The sequence below is a fragment of the Pteropus medius genome, unplaced genomic scaffold (assembly GCF_902729225.1).
Source record: "Pteropus medius unplaced genomic scaffold, Ma_sr-lr_union100, whole genome shotgun sequence".
Lineage (NCBI taxonomy): Eukaryota > Metazoa > Chordata > Mammalia > Chiroptera > Pteropodidae > Pteropus > Pteropus medius.
Window position 1 is genome coordinate 5,215,249 of NW_024340700.1, and position 12,564 is coordinate 5,227,812.

The 12,564-nt window shown below is 55.0% G+C and overlaps 2 pseudogenes; both read right to left on the reverse strand.

Annotated features, from left to right (window-relative positions):
- Positions 1-4,524: 4,524 nt before the first annotated feature.
- LOC120618469 (uncharacterized) lies at positions 4,525-4,643 on the reverse strand (annotated as a pseudogene).
- A 7,159-nt stretch (positions 4,644-11,802) lies between these two features.
- On the reverse strand, positions 11,803-11,922 carry LOC120618487 (uncharacterized; annotated as a pseudogene).
- Positions 11,923-12,564: the final 642 nt, after the last annotated feature.

Below are 12,564 nucleotides of genomic sequence, written 5' to 3' on the forward strand. Positions count from 1 at the left end.
TGCAAACCCGAGCAGCTGTCATACTCGAGTTTCCTCTCTGGAATGGTGTCTGGCGTGGAGCGGACGCTCATTAAATACGTGCTGCATGGGTGACGTGTTGTGACAGGTGGAACGTCCCGTCCCATGTCGGGTTGGGAGACTAGAGACGAAGCCAGCCAGTGGCCGGCAGGACTCGGGAAAGCCTGAAGCCCAGTGAGCAGTGATGGTGACAACGTGACCCACCGGCCGGAAGACACGGCAGGTCCGGGAGGCGCCAGGAGCTGGGTAAGGGGACGGTACGTTTACTGCCAGGCTCTCTCCCTCATCAGCAGATCTGGGTGTTTTCATCGCTCTTGAGAGAGTCAAACTGGATCTCGATCCATTGCTGACAAATTTGCTAAGCCCAGTGCTTTCTGTCAGAAGATTCACAAGGCAACGAGCAGACGTAGTGCCGACCCATTTTAAATCGATGCTGCCAGAGCACAGACTACATTCGAAAGTCTCTTGTAACAACATCTTGGGTTTTGGGTTTTTTTGGTCTAATTTGGTTCTGCAAACGGAATGAAGCTTTCGTTCCTAGTAAAATAAAATTACTTCAATTTCTTATTCCTATCAACTAGAAGATCCTATCACTTTATTGGAGTTAAAAATTACCAAAAAAAAAATTTCTAAATTACATAGGTGAAATCTAACATATACTTAGAGTGTCAGGCTTCACAAAGCCAAGGAAAGAGTGTAGATTTTGGATCTGGCGCACCTGGATTCGGGCTGCTGATCAGACACATCCTCAGCGTCTCTTCCGAGCCTTGGACTAGTCCTCCGAACGCGGGGCCCTGGGAGGCAGCTCGCAGGCTGTTTGCAGGCTGGAACCGCACGATGGGGCAGCCGGCGGAGCGCCCGGCACGCAGCACGTGCTCCACAGAGCTGGCTCGCAGCCCGAGCCTTTTCAGTGACGTAAAGATGCAGCGCAGCAGCCTGTGTGATCTCGGTGTCGTGAAAGGGGTTTTAAGAATCATGATGTTATTACGATTCAAAAATTCTTACGACCTGTAAAAGCCCAAACGTCGACATGACCTTTAAACCTATCCTTCCTGAAAATAATGCTTTTTATTCAAGTGAGTCGGCATCTTAATGGAGAAATGAAAACACATGTGTGTTCTTCCCTGAATACTGCCCCAAAGAGCAGGTCCCTGAAATAGCGTGCGACGACCTTATTACGTAAATCCATCGGCGTTTCTCAGAAGTACATGGGTAAAAGAATGTTTTTCATAAAGGACTTTGGGACTATGGAATTCCCATAAACAAATGACCTCGTTTTGTAGATGAGAACTTGAAACCTGGGCGCCATCCCCGGTGGCTGTGACGTGGCATGGTCCCCAGGCTGCCGATCCAGTGCTCTGTCCACAGCACGGCTGGGGCAGCCGGTAACCCAGACGGATGAACCATGAAGCGGAGGCCCAGGCCCAGCGGCTCCCTGTCGGGGGAGGCTTGCCGGCTTCAGCTCCCGATGTGAGCGTCTCTGTGTTGCCCTCATGTGCCACCACATGCTGAGAACGGCCTGCAGGGACCACCGTCCACAGGTCACTTGCCCTCTGTGCCCACACGGCCTGGGAGGGAGGACAGGTCACACACCTGGAGAAAGCACAGCACCACGTGTGCCGTCAGTGTCACATGAGGAGCAAAGAAGCAGGTGCTGAAGGGCCAGAGAGCACGGCTCGCCTGCGGGGTGCCGTGGGCGGCAGCTTTCGAGGGACAGGGACGCGTGTGGCCTTTCTCTCTGGAAGGCGTCTTGGGCTTCCGGATGGCTCGCCACTGGACCTCGCCGTAGGTGTGACATGTTATACCCAGACGCAGAGGCTCCGTGTCTGTGCCTTCGCCGACGTGCTCCGATGCATTTTCACTGGTCGCCCCTGCAGCAGTGGGCGTGGCGTTCACTCCGATGCATTTTCATTGGTCGCCCCTACAGCAGCGGGCGTGGCGTTCGCTCCGATGCATTTTCATTGGTCGCCCCTACAGCAGCGGGCGTGGCGTTCGTCACTTGCGGACGTGCGGAAGGCAGGGACACTCGAGTCCCCCAGCTGAGGGTCACAAGCCAGCGCGCTGCCTTCTCGTTTAGGTTTCCATACCGTAAACGTGTTCCTTTTGTGGTCTATTTAGTGCCACATTTTTCACATTTTTGTGCTTTAAAATAACTGGCTGATTGAAACGACCCCGAAGCGTAGCGCTGAAGCGCTGCCGGCTCCTCGCGGAGAAACTGAGCTGGACCGGCTTCGCTCAGCTCGCGTCATGGGCAGTCGGCCGGGGGCCGAGGTCACCCCATCAACCGCATGCTGAACAAGCTATCTTTACACAGAAACACACGCACGGGTATTTACTGACCGGTGATGAAACAGTGACTCGAAGCTCGCAGCAAGCTAACCCGGCGCCGCCCCCAGGCGCCACGGCCGGGGGTCATTGCGTCAGCGTTTTGGGTGGCGTTACAGAATGGACCTGCCATGAATGATGAAAACTGACTTCACACGTACGTGCGTGTATGGACACACACACACACACACACACACACACACACACACGCATGATCTGCAAGCACGCGTGGGGGATGTGGCGTGAGCCGCCCCCCGACACGCCCCCGGCCCTTCCAGCTGCGCTCAGCGCGTTTGCACCTTTGCTACACCGACTCTGACCCCGTCGGGCCTGGGCGGGCTCCAGCACGCAGGGGCTCCTTCCAAGGCAGCTAGGGGGCGATGCCTGTCCAAACATTTCAATATTCTAAATATTTTAAGCGTCGCAAATTATTTTCCTCCAAATAGTTTACGTGCACAGACTTTAAAAGCAAACATTTAAAGAGAACACCCACCCCCTACGTACACCCCGCGATCGGTCTGCAGTGCAGAGAGGAGGCTTCTCCACGGTCAACATTCCCAGCGTTATCATACAGCTGTGAGGTTCCCATAGCAACGTGTCCCATTGCCTAGGTGACAAAGATCTTATGACGTCACCGATGAGCTAAGCCGACTCGGAACACAAACAGACATTTCCTCCCAGGTGACCCTGCATCTCGACGTCGCCGCCCAAGCCAAACGCGGCCGACGTACCCGGGGCGGCTTCGCGAAGGGGCGCGAGGACGTGTCGTAAACACAGAGCCAGGATTTTGCCTGGGAAAGCGTCTTCCACCTTCGAGGGGTTTACGACCCACGGCGAGGTGCCTCCCTGTTATCCCACGGAGGTTTCCTCCAGCTGCAGAACAGATGCGCAAAGATACGGCAACTGGGGGGCGGGAGGGGTGGGGGGAGACGCAGCCGCCGTGTGAGCCATGGAGGGAAACTGTCCCGTGATACCGTCACCGGCTCAGGCAGCAGGAGCCACTCGGCTGATGACGTGCACTCACCAGCCGAGGCCAGCTTTTCTGTTGTTTTTCTCAAACCGACTGATCGCTAAACTGTGGGGAGATTCGCTCACCTCGGTTGCGATCTGTCAGCGTTTCCACAGGTGCCCGAGGTCACGAGGGAAGGCGTCACGTGTGGGCACAGAGTGCAGCGTATGGTGAAGAACCTTTCAGACCAGAAACGGAGACCTGGACGGGACATTCCACCCCTCCCCCCCGAGTCCTCTCACGATGGGTTTGCTTGCCTAACAGGTGGGTCCGGGCCTCTCCTGGAGCCAAAGCGGAATTTAGGGACCAGACTGTCATTCAGCTGGTTTCAAGGTGCAGCAACACCGTCCCGGTGCGTATTTCACTTCCAAAATAATCGAATATCATGTAGGCACTTGATAATTAACCCAGAAGAGGCTTTTAACCAGACGGCATGGAGCTCTAACTCGAAAATGTACAATTGCAGTGTGGGTCCGAAATCAATTTTCTTTCGCAAAAGGAAAATAGATCATCGATCTGCTTGTGCATGGCTAGAAACGGGAGAACCCCGAATTGCATGCGGTTCACCTAAAAATTAGGTGGGACCTGCATGCAAAGAAGGCCAAGATGGGATCCCTTCTCTCAAATTGTAAGAATGAAAAAAACCAACATTAAAAAACAATAATAAAATGAGAAATAATTTAGAATAAGACAAAAAAATGTAATGGAATCGCAACACTTGAACTAGACCGTGGAGTCCGTGGGGAGGCTAGCAGGCGTGCATCCCGGCCTCAGGGGGCTGAAGCAGGAGGGGGAGCAGCCCAGGCCTGCCGCAGCCTGTTGGCCACATCTCCTCTGCACCAGGGAGGTGCTGGGACCCCACCTCCGCATGCAGAGGGCCACGGTCGCCCCTCCGTTTGTTTCCAGCGACCAGCCCAGCCCCCAAAGCCGCCTGTACTGCGAGCTCCCCACGGCGCAGCCTAGAAAATCAGATGACGCAACGCTGTGTCATCGGACCCCGTGGTCCTTTGCTTTCCTAAAAGCCGGGTGACGGCTAGAAGCCTGGGTCACGGCCGTGAGCGCACTCCGGAGCTCCGTCCTCACGCAGTGTGCTCAGATCCGAGAGCTCCTCGACATTTTGGTGGCTGTCGTGTTTCTACTTTTGGCTGTACTTTACTTTTTTTTTTTTTTAATGCCTACAGCACCCGGTCTTCCTAGGTGGTCTCCCATCCAAGTACTGACCAGGCCCGACCCTGCCGAGCTTCCGAGATCAGCCGAGATCGGGCACGATCAGGGTGGCATGGCCGGAGACTGGCTGTACTTTTAAAACGCTTCAAAGTCTGAGACAGTCCGAGACTTAAAATGTATGAGTCCACTGGAAAAAGACATTTCGATATGAAGCTATTCCCCAAAACACTTGACCCGGCCATGCCATGAGTTCCAATTACTGGTCTTCGAGATGTGAGCAGTAACGATGAGTAATCACCTCAGCACGAGATGCCTGTGTTAGCATTGCCTGGGGACATTCATCTGGGAATGTATAATGCTTCTGCTTTAAATGTTCTAGAAAGACGTTGTCAGCGATTGTTAACTAATGCCAGCGCCTAATCTGCAATCTGTTTCTGAAAAACCCGCCAGTAACAAAAGGTAAGATGTCTGTCGGCCTCACGACGCTCCGTGGCCAAAGTCCACGCTTGAGTGCCACACGTGTTTTCCGCTGTGCGTGGGTCAGGCAGCACCCGGATTACGGCCCAGAATGTGAGGTCAAGCCCTACTGCTGGCTGCCTCTTACATGGCGACACGGCGGCCGACGCCGATGACGACGGAGAAGGGACACCAGCAGCACGTTCTCTGCCGCCTGCTGCCTCTTCGCCCGCTCTGGGCCAGATCCGACGCGTCCCGCGCTTCCACTTACACCGACCGCGGTGGTGCGTGGCTCTGGGCTAAAAAACTGTAAAAGGGGAACAAAAAATAAACTGTTCCTTCGGGTCTTCGGCAGTTACTAACGATTCTGTCTCTTCTACAGGGTCATCATACAAACTAAATCTTAACTTGCTCCGTGGGACGTGGAGCAACCACGCTGTCATTATAGGAAATTAAAACTCGACATCAACAGCAGCAAAACTTAACATCCTCCGCTAACGGCCACCATCCACTTCTGTCCCCACCGTACAGGGGTCCGAAAAGAGCCACCTCTGTTCTCGGCTGCAGTGCAGGCAGCAGAACATCCCATTAAAAAAAAAAAAAAGTTTAAATAATCGGCGTTTAGTATTTCACGTAAGAAGTCTTGGGGTTGGGTCAGCTAACTCAGCTGTGCAAAGACATCAGGGCTCCAGGCCAGCTGTGCTGACATCCCTTCCACGTGGCAAGGTGGTGGCCGTGAGTGACGACGCCGCTGGCAGGGAGGAGGAGGTGGTTCCCCCACCGCGATCCGCGTTCCATGTCGGAGGAAACTGCCCATCAGCCACCTCCCGCCCCAGAGCTGCAGCTGGGTTAGGTGGCCCAGGCTGGACTGCCACCCATGCAGGTGACAGTCTCACCCTCATCCTTAGGTCAACGACGACTCAGCCTGCACCGGCAGGCTGCATGGTCCCAACAGGGACAAAGCTGGGATTCTGCCAGCGGCACAGGAGAGAAAAGGCCTGTGAAAAGTGTCTGCCCCACACCCAGCAGCCTCGCCACGCCAGAGAGCGGAAATCTCTTCAGCTCCAGGTCGGGACCAGGGAGAACCTAGAAAACAGACTCTGGCCTCGACGACTGTAAACCTACGTGCCACCCACCTTCCTAAGGCGGTAAAAGCGGAAATGGGCCGAATAAAGCGAAGGGAGAGAAGCCGGTCAGGTGTCGTGTGTATCACCTGAGCAGGACCGCAGGACGCTGGAACTGGGCGGCAGTGTGGGCTGGGAGGTGCTCCCGGGCACCCGTGTCCCATCGCCCGCCTCCCCACCCTGCCCGAACACGCTGCCACCTGAGAGTCCCAAGAGACGCACGCACGGGAGCCATACACGCGGGAGCCCCACACGCGGGAGCCCCACACGCAAGAGCCCCACACTGTCGCCCAGGACATGCGTCTCCATCCTCCCGACCCTGCCAACTTGGATTTTTTTATGTGTGTGTCAAATAATTCTGCTCAATTCAAATATCAGTTGTGAAAACTGATTCCCGACTCGTGTTTTCTCGCCGAGGCTCCTGCCCACCTGTCCCCAAGCCAGGGACCAGTTCCCCTGGCGTCCAGCCTCTGCCTCACCATCCCCCAGTAAATGCTCCATAAATAAAGTCCTCGGACATCAACTCACTTAGTACCCCAAAAAGGAAAATGAGTTTGTAATTCGACGAGACTTGGGAGGAATAAGAAAATAAATCCAAATGCCACGTGTGAGAAGCTGTAGAAATTTGTCACCACGGTGGTCTCAGAATGCACAGAAATCTCTAGAAAGCTGCATCAGATGTGGACGTTTTCATTTTTTAATAGACTATTTTTTAGAGCAGTTTTAGGTTCAGAGCAAAGTTGAGTGGAGAATAGAGTTCTCAGGTACACCGCCCAGGTACAGCGCATCCTTAAATTACCAATAGTGTTTGAAAACATGCTAATTAAAATGTCATACATATTCCCAGATTTAAAAAAAAATAGAATGCTTTGGCTTATTTTCCATTCAGAATATACCTCGAACCACCAACAGTGTCTGTCAAATTGAGATTTAATATCATCGATACTTTAATGATTATTAATCCTGTTATCTGTGCACAGGAGATCCAGAAATTCTTTCCAAGAAATAATTATTTTAGTAGCGAACAATTCAACTGAAACAGCTTCCTTTCACAGAACTGCCTGAATGACAACCTGATTTTGCACTTAAACTATTTGCATTTGAAAACATTTAACTCTTTCACTCCTGCACAGGTCCCCAGCGTAAAGCACAGAGCTGTCCGTGAACCAGACGCTGGAAACCCATTCCCTGGAACCGTGCCAACCCCACATGTGACAAACCTCACCACCCCAGGGAGCGTCAGGGTGGGCGCCTGGGGACTTAATGTCACTGATGGTGACACAGTCTCTCACACGGTCCCTGTAGACGTGTTTGCAACCTTGTGACAAACAGAGCTGCTTTCAGTGACAGAGGACAAAAGTCTGCTGGTAACAAACGGCCAAGCATGAATGTAAATCACGTTCTTCAAGGAAGCGCTTGGTACCACAGACGTGGCAAATCGTCGGGGTTAAAACTGGACCCTGTTGGTGGCTCGGCTTGACAGATGGGAGTTCCTGACCCTTCCACAGTCACCTGTTCGGAAGATCAACGCTCGCTTCCTCTCTGTGGCACTGCCGGGAAGCGCGGCTGGCTCGACGTGGCCCCTGAGTGACCGGTGTCTTCGGATGGAGGGCAGACAGCAGACCCCGGTCCCTGCACCGTCTCCTGGCACAGAAGTGATGTCCACCCAGCTAGGGTGTGAGCACACGCGCCACCTGCTGGTGTAAGGCAGCCTCCAGGAGGGCAGGCTCCGCAGGTGACACGTGTGTAGCCGTGACGACGGGGCCAGGCTGCACCCCCCCGAGGGGCGCCTGGTGCGTGTTTGGAAAGAGCTGGTGCTCTGGCCTTCCACGGGCCGAGCCTGCCGCACGGACGCGCTCCTCCCAGGCTCTACAGGGGTCGGAAAGCTCCTTCAGCGGGGGCCGGGGAGGAAACGGGGCGGCCTGGGGGCCACAGGTCTCCTGGCCACTCCCGCCTCCTCGTCACCACCCCGGGCATGCGCACACCACCCTATCAGTGTGGTCCTTGCAGGAACGGGTCCTGGGCTGGACTGGCCAGGCGTCCGCACTTTGCAGACAGACCATCCTCGCCAGCTTTACAGTCTCACCTGGAGCACGAGAACCACGTCGCGGCTCCTGGATCTGATCTTCCCAGCATTCCCTGAACTCCCGGTGCCGACGAAAGCACCATCATGCCGAACGAAAGCCCGGCCGGGCCGACTTCTTGCCTTCAGGTCCTCACAGCGATGGCGACGCCTTCTCCTCACCCCTTAGGGTCTCTGCTGTCTTCGGCAGGGGTGCCCAATACCATTATCCTGTCATTAGGGAATTTTGTTTTGTCTGGTCAGAGTCCCCCAAGGTGGGAGGAGTGGTGATCAGGCCCTGAACACACCCTTCGGAGTCTAGTGAGTGGCTTGACCGCCCCTCGTTGTCGCCTCCTCTGAGACCACGCGCTGCGAACACGAGCAGGCGCACAGTAGGCGGCTTTCGCCAGGGCTGCTTCGCTGAGTTTGCATGTCTCAAAATTAAAAAGCAAAAAATAAGTAAAATGTGTTTCCGTACTTCGAGACGTAGATACTCATACAGGAAGTGACCATTTTCCTCTCTCTTTTTTTTCTTTATCTAGGACCATCCTGGTCTCCAACTGGTCAACCAAGGACCCCCGTTTCTAAGAAGAGCGAAATCCCCTAGGGTGGCGGCGTGACCTGTAAGGGTTACGCTGAAGCTGCTCAGACCCCGCGTCGTCGGAAAGGTGTCCTCACGGCCTCGTCGCCATCATCGTTGAGAGGGAGCCGCCCGCAGAGACGTCTTGGGCTCGGAAGCATCGGTCCGGGGGACGGACAGCAAAAGGCTCCGTCGCTGGTTCCGGGCCGAGAGTCCAGCCCACCCAGGACAGCTGTGAGCCCCACCACACACGCCCGGACTGTGTGACGAGGGTCCCCGAGGATTCTGGCCCAAGCATTAGGACTGACTTTCACATACGAGCTTTCGTGTTCGACAGGGAGAGGTGAAGCAGGTAACACGGGAGCAGGAGACAGGGCCCCAGCCCGCCGGAAAGTCGTTCCGAGAAGGAGAGAAAGAACAAGCAGGTGGCATCCTACAGCTTGGTGACAGCCGTGCACCACGCAAGCAAAAATCGCTTTTACCCCAAATTACGACATCGCAAACCAGCTGCTTCTTTTTAGCTGGTGGCGGGACAGCGTGACCCAAAAGTCTTTGCTTTTGTCAAAGTACTCGCCAGCGATGACAGGGACAGCTGCCCTTGGAAACAGGCTTTTCCGAGTGTGGACGATTTCTTAAGACACACGGTGCCACAACTTCCCTCCAGGCATTCCGGAGACCACACAACGGCGGTGCAAAGGCTTGACGAAGGGAAACACGCACAGGCTGCGCCCCGACGTGACCCCAGTGTGGCTCGGAGCAGGCGGCCGCTTCCCAGCGCTGTGGTGGCCGGGACAGCTCCGGGCGCCATCACGAGATCACGGAACGGCCCGCGGCCCTACGTCCTTCACGTGAAGCGTTTACGGTGTAGGCTCCTTTCACCGAGATGTTGGTCGCCAGATCGGACGCTTGCACAAAATCACCTCAGTGGACGTGGCGGGGGTTCAGGAAACAGTCACGTGTGAATTGGAATCCTCTTTGCTTACAGCGAAGAGTTTTTAAAACACAGATAATTGCACAAATTTAACCGGAGTTTGGGCCAGTTCCTTTGTCAGAGAGAACATACGACGGACGCTATCTCCCCCTGAAGGTGGTTTTCAGTTTGGGCTTCAGCGTTAGGACGACGGAAACCTCCAGAACTTAGTGAGGACGAGCTACAGGGTAGCGGGCTGGGACGAGCACCCCGCTGGGATGAGCCGCCCCCCGCAGGGGCCGTTGCACTCAGCAGATGAGGTGCAAGGCCCTGGCTCCCAGGGTGGCTCATGGCCTCCGGTGACTCAGCAGGGGTTCAGACACCTGTGCGCACCCTGCATGGGAGCCCAAAGAAGCTGGGCGCCCTCGTCCTCGAGGCCCTTTCCCCCCTAAAGTCTGCGAGTTTGGGGGGAGATGTCGGAGGTGCGTGGAACTCGTAAGAGAAGCCTGGGGCGTGCGTGATGTCCCGTTGGCAGAGGCTGCAGCTTTCCCGAGGTGAAGGGGATTCACGGGGAGTGACAGGGCCCCGGGGAGTGACTGACAGTGCCTTGACTCTACCCTATAAGCTTCGGACTCTCTGGGAAGGCAGAGAAGGGGGCACAGTCCCCTGCAGGAAGGACGCAGGAGAAGTGACGAGAGCACGACTCTGCGTGTCTCCTGGCGACAGAGCTCGTCCTGGGCGGCCCCTCTTCCTTCACGTGTGAAAAGGTTCGAGCCGTGGGTAACACTTACCGAGGAGGTCGGGGGCGGGGAAGCAGCGTCGGCCAACAGTGCCGATGGGAGGACAGAGTGACGGGCGTGACAGAAGGCGAGGCCGCTGTGAGTCACAAATCAGAGCTGCCCGGTGGAGAGAGCAGAGATCCAGGGAGGGGTCGCGCCCCACGGTGCCAGGGGCCGGGGTCCGCACGCGAGTTCCCTGGACGTCCCTGCTGTCACAGGCCTCAGGAAGGGGTATCAGAGACGGTGCCCAGAGAGAGGGACCTCCCTCCCTCGGCCGAAGCGCATGCCCGCGGTCGCTGGGGCCCTGGTCCGCCGCTGTGTTCCGACGTGCCCGTGACCGGGGAGGGTGGAGGGAGGGGCGCGTCTGCGCAGGTGGGGGGGACCGACGTGGTGGCACTCGCGGGCGTGTTGGTGGCGGCGGCCGAATAATTCTACACGGGCGATAAAATTGCATAGAACGAAATACGCACACACGTGTGTGCACGCAAACACACGCATACACACGTCAACGAGCACAGGGGACGCCCGCGGAGTCGGGACGGGGGTGACGTCCATCACTCACTGCCCCGGCGACGCGGCTGCCGCTGGCGTCACGCGACACGTGACCGCAGGGGACACTGGGCGAAGCCTACAGAAGACCTGTGTTATTTTCTTTACAAATGGATGAAAAACTACATTTTTCCCAAAATAAGAGTGTTCTAAAATCCCGCCGAGGCCAGGGCGCTGTCCCCGCCTCTCCCTGGGGACGCTGGTTTTCGGGTGTGCTCTGGCCGTGCTTCCCGGCCACGCTCGGCCCACGTGCAGCCCGGGATCGGACCCGCGCCTGAGACTCGAAGAGGTCTTGCCTCACAGAGCCAGTGACGCTAAGGAGCCACACAGCACTTGCTTGGAACGAAACCCACCCCTTCCGAACCGGCAGAGGACACCACTTAGCCACACTGATCGAGAACCACATGCACGCGGTGAGAAAACACTCCTACTTTAGCCTCTTCCACAGGATCTGTGTCAACGTCTAAATTCTTCTTAAATGCAAAAGTTCTACGTTAAATGGAAAAGTCAAAAAGTTTCAATTTACCTTTAAAAACAAAACAAAACTCAGTTAATTTGGGAATCCTGGGTGTGAGACTGGACACAGCCTATATTTACACTCTCTCTGCAGGTCCCGGCACTGGACGACAGGAAAGAACACGGCATCCAGCACCGCGAGCATCCGGCTGGACACAGCCCCGCCCGGTACACCATCCACCGCGTGTCAGCCAGACGCGGCTCCTGGCACTCGCGAAAGACACTGCAGGTCATCACAAAGATCCGTAAGCCTCAGAGCTCACTGAAAATCATTCCTTTTTCGTTATTATTATTTTTTTATCTTTTACACCTACAGCACCCGGTCTTCCTAGGTGGTCTCCCATCCAAGTACTGACCAGGCCCTGAGCCCGCTTAGCTTCCGAGATCAGACAGGATCAGGCGTGTTCAGGGTGGCGTGGCCGCAGACAGTAATTCTTTTCTAATGAGGATGTTCTACTTAACGTCAAAAAGGATTTAATCTTCTGTTAGAACTATGTGGCATTTCTACGGATTTTGCAGCCCTGGGGCTTGCTCAGGGTGGGATACACGTCGCTGGATTTTTCTCCGACTACTAGCTACAGAGACAAAGTCCCTGGAAGCCACCAAAACCCTCCGAAGGGCGGTGCTGGCGCTCCAACTACCAGGAACTCATCCTGAGAAAATGATTAAGGACGTGCAGAGAGGGTTGGCTGTGAGGCTTTTTTTGCTCCACTGTTGGAGGCAGCCTACAAACCCGCGACGGAAGGTCGGTCCAATCATCTACATTTACATGCTCAAATGATAAAAGTATTTTACTGACATGGGAAGATGATCATAAAATAGTATGTTTTTCAAAAGGCAGTTTATAAACGGTAACTACAATAAAACACTGTTTTGGGGAAAAAATGTATAAACGAGTGTGCGCAGAGGTTCGAAGGTATCCTGTGTGCCGGTCCGTGAGCAGACTCGGGGGGGAGCTTGTGGTCCTTCCTCTTTAGGTCTATTTTCTCATTTTTATTTCACGCATATTAAGGACAATATATAGTTGTTAATTATATTTTTATTTTCTATATACAAAATATGTTTACAC